Source organism: Heterocephalus glaber, unplaced genomic scaffold, assembly GCF_053883595.1.
Source record: "Heterocephalus glaber isolate CG9 unplaced genomic scaffold, H.glaber_assembly_v1.0 deba00001461, whole genome shotgun sequence".
Lineage (NCBI taxonomy): Eukaryota > Metazoa > Chordata > Mammalia > Rodentia > Bathyergidae > Heterocephalus > Heterocephalus glaber.
Window position 1 is genome coordinate 46,158,008 of NW_028258308.1, and position 10,004 is coordinate 46,168,011.

The following is a 10,004-nucleotide window of genomic DNA, read 5'->3' on the forward strand; positions in this document are numbered from 1 at the left end:
CATGTCCAAATCCTAAGTTTAAAGCCTATCCCTAAAATAGTCCCTCTGTAGCCTGGGCTTTGGAATGGCTTTCAGATGGTTGGGTTTCCATTTAGTGTGGAAAAAGGTCCCTGCCCTAAGCATTCTTCTTGTGCTCAGTAAATCTCCTGTATGTTTTAGTAGATTTTATTAAAATACTCCATCTCCTATCTTTTTACACAATATCTCAATATTCAATGTTTAGAATGCATAGTGTACAATTAATACTTAATTTGTATTTGATTATTTTTACCCCATCCTCCATGTTCATAGCCAATTTAATGGCATTAAAGACCCATGCTTGGGAGGAAACTCATCTGAGTTTGAATCATGGCCTTTTCCTTTTCAGGCTGTGCTCCTGTAAGCATGATATTCAACCTCTTGGTGCCACTACTTATGTCTTGCTAAGAGTTAATCCAATGTCAAGAACAGGATTGGCTTCTTAGGACAGGTGCTCTGAGTCTATAGCTGTTGTTCCTTGAGGTGAGGGGCTCTGCCTTTCCTATGTGGCCCTCTAGTGTTCTTATGTGGGTTCTATACACAGAGAGAGGATTCTCTGGATTCTCAGTTTATATCTCAGGCACTGCAGCCAAGAACATTTGTAATTGTGTCTGATTATTTTGAATTTACTCTTTTTGCCTTGATTTGCTGATCTGTCTCCACAATGAACACAATCTCGAGGTGGGTGTTTGCAAAGTCATCCAGACATCCCAAAAAGGTGGTGCTATAGGACATGATGACATCATCATTCTGCCTGTGGCTCCTATGACTGTCTTTGAACAGTGCTCCTGGTTTATTCTTTAAAACATCATTTGCAGAGTTGAAGAACACACAAACATACACACACACACACACACACACAAAACAGTGGAATCCCACTTAACAGTTGCCTTGGAAGAGCTGAAGGTGACCTCCCTGTCCCTATCCTTTTGCCATCAGGCATTTTCCATTCTCACAGGTGTCTGTTGGCATCAACAGCTCTAATAGGGAGCTGCCTTCTGTGTGTGACAGCACAGCTGATCTGAGTTTCAAATCAGCTCCACTGCTCAGCCGTGGGCATCGCTCAAGCCTGGGCTTCAGTCTCTTAACTTTGGTGAGCAGTGAATGTGTTGATATACATGGAGCTCTGTCCTGTATCTTAGTTAGGTAGTGTTGTTCAGTGTGATCAACACCATCAGCAGAATCATCACCACACCCAGTGCATTCTGGGTATGCTCCAGATTGAAGACAGAGGCTTGGGTGTCCAAACACCTGACGGCAACTGTACCTGCTCTGTCCACTCTGTAACTGCTCCACAAACACTTGGAAAAATCATAGCTCATATGAGAACTTTCTGCATGATTATTTCATTCACTTATTTTAAAATGTTTTTTATGACATCTATTCTGTGTTTATTGATGTAATCAAACCATAGAACTTTAAATATATACTATGTATTAAATATATATATTAAGTATTACTTAACATTTAAATATATTTCTATGTCAGTTTCCCTCAATTTTTTAAAACTTGAAGAAAAAAGTTATGCAAAGAGTTACAACAATGGGAAACATTTGTTGGAGAATCTTTGTAGCTATTTCATATTATTCATATATGTATATATTAATATTATTAGTAATACAGAAGGGTGAGGTTTCTTATGTATCATATCTTTTATTATTTTAAGTTCCGTTACTCCTCTCCATTTTCTTCCCACTCATTCTGATCCTGTTGTAGTCAGGGTTTTGTTAAGATAATATGTTTAGTACAGGACACATAATTTAGAAGATTATCTTATGCTAATTACCCCAAAAGTCAAATGCAAGGGAGTGCAAGAGATTAACTGCACACTAGGGGCCCAAAAGATCCAGCTGAGGGCCTGAATCCCAGCAATGTCTCACACAAGTCCAGCTAAAAGCTTAGAGTCCAAGGCAATGTCCTCCATGAGTCCAGCCATTGGCCTAGAGCCCATGGCAATGTCTCATTCCTGTCCTTATTGAGGATCTGCACCGGGAAGGCCCAAAGGCCAGTGGTGGAATTCAGAAAACCTACACCAGTGAGACGAAGGATTTGTGCCACCAAGCAGAGGTATCCACATTGGAGCCAGGAAGTGATGCTCACAGTGAAGATCAGAGCTCCCGTGATGAAAACAGCAGCCATTCCCAGTGGCAGTGAGGCTGCGAGCTTCTTCTCCAAGAACAGCCTCAGGAAAACCATCCACAGCACGCGTCTCCTAGAAAATCAACAGGCCAAGATCTTCCCCTCCAGTTCTTTTTTTGGCTATTGGCAACAATCCTCAGATGGATCTTCCACACCCAAACCACACTGATTCAGTTCATCTGGGCATTACAAGTTGACCATTAGTCAATCCACTAGAGATCCTTTCTTCAGTCTCCCAAAATCTACCTTCTAATTCCCCGGTGTCTCTCCTTTATTTTATTTGGTATTTTTGTTTATTTATTTATCTATTTTTCATATAAGAGAAATTGTGATATGTAACTTTCTGAGTTGGATTATTTTGTCAACAATCATGGTCTCAAATTTGATCCATCTTCCTGCAAAAGACATTTTTCTTTTTGATTAGATAATATTCATATATATCAATCATCTTTTCTTTATTCATCTGTTGATGGGCACCTAGTCCATTTCCACAGCTTAGCTATTGAGAATTGTGCCACTATAAACAAAGATTTGCACATATATATGCTGTCATAAATTCTTTTAGGAGCATACTAGGAGAGTTATAGCTGAATCAACAGGTATTTTAGTTTTAATTTTTTAGGAATCTTCACACAGACTTCCATAGTTATTGCCCTGTTTTACCTTCCCCCCAGCAATGTAGGAGGATTCCCTTTTCCCCACATCCAACCCAGAGCTCATCATTTTCTATATTCTTGATGGTAGCCATTTTGATGGGGGTAAGGTGAGTTATTCCCTAGTACCTAAAGATGTGTTCCTATATTTATTGACCTTTTTGCTTCTTCTGATGGGAAGTCTATATTCAGTCTATTTGCCCATATATTGCTTGGGTCATTTTTAAAGAACTTTTTAGTATTTTATATATTCTAGATATTTGTCTTCTATTAGAGGAATACCCAGCAAACATTTTCTCCCATTCTGTAGTTTTTTCTTCCACTCTGTTGGTTGTTCCTTTTGCAGTCAGGAAGCTTTTGAATCTATATAATCCTGTTTGTTGATTCTCAATATTTCCTGTGCTATTGGAGTTCTCATTTGGAAGTCTTTACCTGTGCCTATGGCTTCAAGTGTTTCCCCTGTTATCTTCCAGCATTTCAAAGTTTCTGGTTTTATATCTGGTCTTTAATCCACTTTGATATGATTTTAGTATAGGATGAGAGAAAAAGATGTAGCTTCAGTTTTCTGTATCTGGCTGTCAAGTTTTCCCAACACCATTTTTTAAAGAGGCTGTTTTGCTCCAGTGTGTTTTTGGCTCTTTCATCAAAAATGAGAAGTTATAGATCCATGGGGTTGTTTGTCTTGTGCTCTAGTGCATTTGGTCTACATTTTTGTTTTTGTCCTGGTACCATGTTGGGGATTTTTGCTATTTCTTTGCAGTATAACTCGAAATGAAGTATTGTGATGTCTGTAGCATTGCTCTTTTCACTCTGGATTTTTTGGCTATTCTGGGTATTTTTTATTTCATATGAATTTGGGAATTTTTTCCTAGTTCTGTGAAGAATGTTCTTGGTATTTTAATAGAGACTGCATTGAATCCATTGATCACTTTTAGTAGTTCAGCCATTTTAACAAGGAATTTCTATTTTCTGAAATCCCCTTCAACTTTTTTCAGAGTTCTGTAATTTTCCTTAGAGAAGTCTTTTCCTTCCTTGATTAGGTTGGTTCTAATGCATATAACATTTAAAGATATTGTGTATAGAATTGTTTTCTTGATTTCTTTCTCAATGGTTTCATTATTGGTATATAGAAATTTGAGTTTTTGTTTATTGATGGCATATTTTGAGAATTTGTTGAATTTGTTTATCAGATCTAAGTTTTCTGGGGGGTCTTCTAGGGTTAATTTGACTTTTTAGTTTTGTATTCATATTCCTTTTCTTTCATTCTCTTGCCTGATTGTTCTGCCTAAAATTTCAAGTCCTATATTGAACATGAGTGGTAGAACGGGCACCCTTGTCTCATTACTGATTTTAGAGGAAAGGCTTTCAATTCTTCCCTATTCTCTATGACATCAGTGGTGCGTTTGTCATCTATGGCTTTTACTGGTACAAAGAAGGATCATTGTATACATACTTTCATCAGGGTTTCTATCATGAAAGGATACAGGATTTTTTGGAAGTCATTTTCTGCATGAACTGAGATGATGATGTGGTTTTCACTCTTGATTCTATTTTTGTGATGTATCACATTTACTGATTTACCTATGTTGAACTACTCTTGCATCCCTGCAATGAAACTAACTTGGCCATAGTATATGACCTTTTTAATGTGTTGTTGAATTCTGTTTGTAAGAATCATACGCCCATTTTAACATCTACTTTTATCAAGAATAGTCATCTGTCATTTTCTTTTCTTCTTGAGTTCTTGTCCAGTTTTCATATCAGGGTACTTCTGGCTTCAGAAAATGAGTTTGGAAGCATTCCTTGCTTTTCTAGTACATGGCAAAATTTGAGGAGTATTGGTATTAGTTATTCTCTAAAGGTTTGGTAAAATTCATCAGGAAACCTACTAGGTCTTGGGTTTTTCTTAGTTGGTGGTGTTGTAATTATTGCAACAATTCCATTGTTTATTACAGATCTGTTGAAAAATTTATTTATTTATATCTTCTTTGTTAAGCTTTAATATGTTCTATAGGTGCAGAAATTTATTCATTTCTTCTAGATTCTCAAATTTATTGGAATATAAGTTTTCCAAATGGTTTCTAATAATTTTCTGGATTTTCAAAGATAATTACTGTAATTTCATCACTTTCATATTGAATTTTATTAATTTGGGCCCTTTCTCTTTTTTGATAAGTTTGGCTAAGGCTTTATCAGTCTTTTTTGTCTTTTTAAAAGACCAACTCTTTGATTCACTGATCCTATGAAGTTCTGTTAGTCTCAACTTCATCAACTTTCACTCTTCTCTTCATCATTTCTTTCCTTCTATCAACTTTAGGTTTGGTTTGTTCTTGTTTTACCAGGTTCTTGACCTGCATAATTTGGTTATTTGGTTATTTTCTTAGCATTACTTCTTTTTCTAATGTAGGCATTCATACCTATAAACTTTGCCCTTAGAACTGTTTCCATTGTGCTGTACACCTTTTGTTACATTGTTTTCATTATTTTAATTTGATCCTAAGAATTTTTAAATTTCTCCTCTGATTTTTTTCATGGATCCACTGATTTTTTAAAGAGTGAATACAGACTTTTCTCAGATTAAGAAGTAGAAAAAGAAAATAAATACTTGAAAAAAATGTTCAACATCACTGGTCATTCATGAAATGCAAATTAAAACAGTGCTGAGATTCCATCTCACTCCAGAAAGAATGGCTGCTATCAAGAAATCAACTAATATGTAATGCTGGTGGGGCTGTGGGGGTAAAGGAACATTTCTCCACTGTTGGTGGGAGTGTAGACTGGTGCAACCACTGTGGAAATCAATGTGGAGATTTCTCAAAAATTTAAAACTAGAGGTTTCATTTGTCCCAGATATTCCTCTTCTTGCTATCATCCTGAAAGAATTAAAACCATCATACCACAGCAATATATGCACACCCATGTTTATAGCAGCACACATTGTAAGAGCTAAATCTTGGAAACAGCCCAAATGCCTCTCAACTGTGGATAGAGAAATGTGTTTTTTTTAATACAATGGACTACTACTCTGTTGTAAAGAAGGGTGAGCTTCAGACATTTACAACTAAATGGATGGACCTTGAGACCATACTCTTAAGTGAGATAAATCAGACACACATGATTGTTGAGTTTTTTCTCTGATGTGAGAAACTCAAAGTGGAAATAAGAACTAAAATTGGGGAGATTGGGTCAGCAATGTCCAAAACTTGTGGATTTTTTCCTATTCTGGGCAAGGAAGAGAAGTCATCCCTATGACAGGGACTGAATGAATGTTTCAGACTTTGCCTAATAGGAAAGACATCTTTGTAATGGTATTTCCTAAGTCATGGACAAGAGTCAACACAGACAACTAGGTGGGATCTGTGTTTAAGAATGGTGCCTTTGAAATATTGGTGGTCCCAACATTTTGTTATCTAACAAAAGGCCTAAATTTTAGCTTTTTTATCATTCACTTAATCTGGCATTCTGAACCCTTTTCCCCAACAGAACTCTGACTTTAATGCTCTGAGAAAATATCCTGCAGGACTGGGCCCTCCTTAATCATCTATCTTCCTTCTAATCTATGTAAATTTCTGCCCATCTTATGTAAAATACAGTCAAAATTTATTGCACATATTTTCTATTAAATGTTAAAGAAAACATGAAAAAAGAGGGTATTACTCAATATTTATGTTTTTTTGTGTGGTCTCTGGTTTTGTTTGGTATTGATTTCTAGTTTTAGTCCATTTCCATCTGATAGGTTGTGTGAGACTATTTCATTTCTTTTGTAGACTTACTGAGACTTTAGGGCCAAAAATGTAGTCTTTTGGGAGGAAGTTCCTTGTGCTGTTGAAAAGAGTGTTTAGCCTGCTGTTGTTAGATGGAACACACTCTGGATGCCTGTGAAATCCATTTGATCAATAGTAAAATTCTGATGTTTTTTGTTGATTTTTTTTTGTCTAGAAGACCTGTCAATTTGTGAGAGTAAGATGTTAATGTCCTTCACAATGTTATTGGGCCTATCTGTCCTTTTATGTTAAATACTGTTTGCTTCCTAAAACTATCTGTGCCAATGATCAGCACACATATATTTACAACTGTTCTCTCTTCCTTATGCATTGTTCTCTTTATCAATATTTAGTGGTCTTCCTTGTCTCTTCTGAAACATTTTAGTTTGAAATCTATTTTATCACCTCTAAATATAACTACCAAAATTTGCTTTCAGCCTCCAGCTACTTGGAGTATCATTTTCCATTCTTTCCTGTTCAATATGTGAATGTGTTTGTACGTGAGGAATGTTTCTTGCAGGCAACAGAGTTGGGTCTTGATTATATCCAATTTGCCAATCTTTGTCTTTTAATTGGATTGTTAACACCAGTTATATTAATCACTACCATTGAAAGGTACATAGTAATTCTTTTCATTTTGTTTTCCTCATGCTTGTTTCATTTTTGTTTCTCATTCAGTTATCTGCCCAATGAGATTTATTCTGTTGGTCTCATGGTTGTTATTCTATTGGCCTCATGGTTGGTCATCTGTGTTTATGATTGAGCATTGCATGCAATTTTAGATTAATGAGCATGAATTTTTTAGTTTGTAGTTATCAAAGTAAATCTTTATTTCTTATTTGATTTTGACCAGTACTCTCCAGTATATGGTAATAGGATTTGACAATTATTTTCATATATGAAATACATCATACCATGCTCTCCTGGTCTTCAAACTTACTGTTGAGAAATACACTGTTATTATGTTTGGTTTGGTTTTAAAGGTGATTTGCCAGTTGTCTCTAACACTTTTAAATATTTATGTTCAGAATTTTTCACCTTTTTACTACAATGTGTTGTGGATAGATTCTTCTCTGGCCATGTCTAGGTAGAGTTGTATATGCCTCCTTTACTTGTGTATGCATTGCATTCCCCAGGTCTGAAAATTTTCTGCAATAATTTTAATGAAGAGATTTTTTTATGCTATTAGCCTGTATTTTGTCACCTTCCTCAAGACCAATGAGCTTTGAAAAAATATTTATCAAGACCTCTTGAATAATCTGTTGACTATTTCTTAGTGTTCCTTAGATACATACAGTCTGAATGTTCTAGTATATCCACCTTGTCTTTAAGTCTTGATGTTTATTGTGATTCAATTTGTTGACAGCCAAGACTTTTAGTTGAGTTTCTTGTTGGACTTACTGATTCTTCATTTTCTGCATTTCTGCTTGGTTAATCTTTGAAAACCCTATCACTTTATTGAAGTGGTCTTTCTTTTTGGGGGGAATATTTAAAATTTATTTTCCAACAGATGGACAGCATCAGCAGGTACTGTTGTGCCCAGATCACGAAGTCCCCAAAGACCATCAAGGAGCTGATTCCGATGTAAACACACGAGGGTCGTTTATTCAAGCTCGAGCAGGGGCACTCAATCGTCACCGATGCAGCGGATGAGGATTGAGAGCCCTGAATTTCAAATCAGCAGGGTTTTTATTGTGGCTACTGTAAGGTTTGGGGATGTTTCATTTAGCAGTTACATGATTGGTTGATATTTAGCAAGCATGGGGGGTTGAGGGGTGGCTGCATGTAGAGTTTATGGGAAAAAGGAACAATCAGCACATTGACAGAATGTTCTATAGATAATGGGCCTGGGAGCATCTGTTTTCTGGGCAGAGGATTGAGTTAGAAGCTGTGTCTTTTTATCTGTTGTCCCACAGCAAGGACATTTTATCATTATTTTATGGACACAAAGGAGACTAGGGAAATAGTTGACTTCAGTGAAGTGAAATTTATGTCAAGGCCACTTCACTGTCTTATTTTAAGATAGAGTCAAACTTTAAAATAGAGTTAGTTAGGTCTCACAGTACAACTACAGGGGTCCTCCATAGATCATACATTCACAAGGCATTCTGAGCTCAACAGTGAGAGAGCCATTGGGGTGTACTCATAACAGTATGTGCTTCACAGTGTAAACAGGTAGTATTTATTGTGTTCTATTACAATTCCAGAAAGAAAGGCACAACTTGGCAGAACACTTTTTTGGATTCTAAGGTCAGGTGCAATAACTAAGAGACAGAACCCGGAGTAACAGTCTCGATCTGTGTTGCAACCAGGGACTTCAGCAGTGGGAAAGACTTCTCTACCAGCAGCCAGGTCTTTTTTTTCCTTTCTCATTAATCTGTTAGAGTAACATTTCACCATCTGCTCAATAGTATTACATGTACAAAGGGGGATTTTAAGAAAAAGAAATCAAAGACATCTTGAACATCCAGCTGTTCCCACAATATATCAACTCTTAGGTTTAAGAGGGAACCTAGAATACTTTCAGCGGTCATAAAACAGGAAAATAGAGACTACGGCTACAAAAATAAAAAATAAATGAGGTAGATAAATTAAAGCTTTCATACCCAGGACTTACCTGTTCCAGCTTCACAGCCTTCATGCAATACCCAAGCAGGGGGAAAAACATCTTTATTATTACTTGGCTTATGTTGCACCATTAGAAAACCAAAACAAACATGTGAACTTGTGAAACAAAGTTTCAATCTTCCATGAGTTTCAAGAATGAAAATGCAGTTCTTCCCACACAGGTGAACCCCAAGTCACCTGAGAATTCTGTCTCAGGTGCCCATGAAGTGGTCTTTCATCTCCTGCACTATCTTGTGTATTTCATTCAGGTTCTTCTATGTCTCTTCTTTGATCTCACTGATCATCTTAACCATGAGCTTTGAATTTCTTATCTGGAATTTTATCTCCTTCAGTACATGTGGGATTAACTTTGAGTTTTAAATTCTTTGAGAAATCTCCTTGCCTTGTATTGTCATTACAGTTTTGATTCTGTGTTCAGGTCGAAGCCCATTTGGGAAGGATTTTTCTTCCAGTGTTTGCTGGGAGTTGTTTTTGAAAGCAGCCTTCCCTGTGTGATGTGCTCTGCTTTGGATATATTTCCACATGAGACTTTCTTCAGGTCTGTCCTACATGCTAGGTTCTAAAAGGCCACAGCAACACACAGGAAGTTTTGGAAGAGACAATGCACAAATAATGTTCACTGAATCTATATGGACTGTGGACTGAGAAGGAGAATAACACAAAGTGGGAAGTCTTGGCACAGGAGGGAAATGAACAAGACAAGTGCTTCCTATTTCTTGGTTGGTTGGTTTTGCAAGCAGAATGCAATCTCACCTTGATGGCAAATCTCCAATATACAGAAAAGGCCTGAGGGGCAGATCTC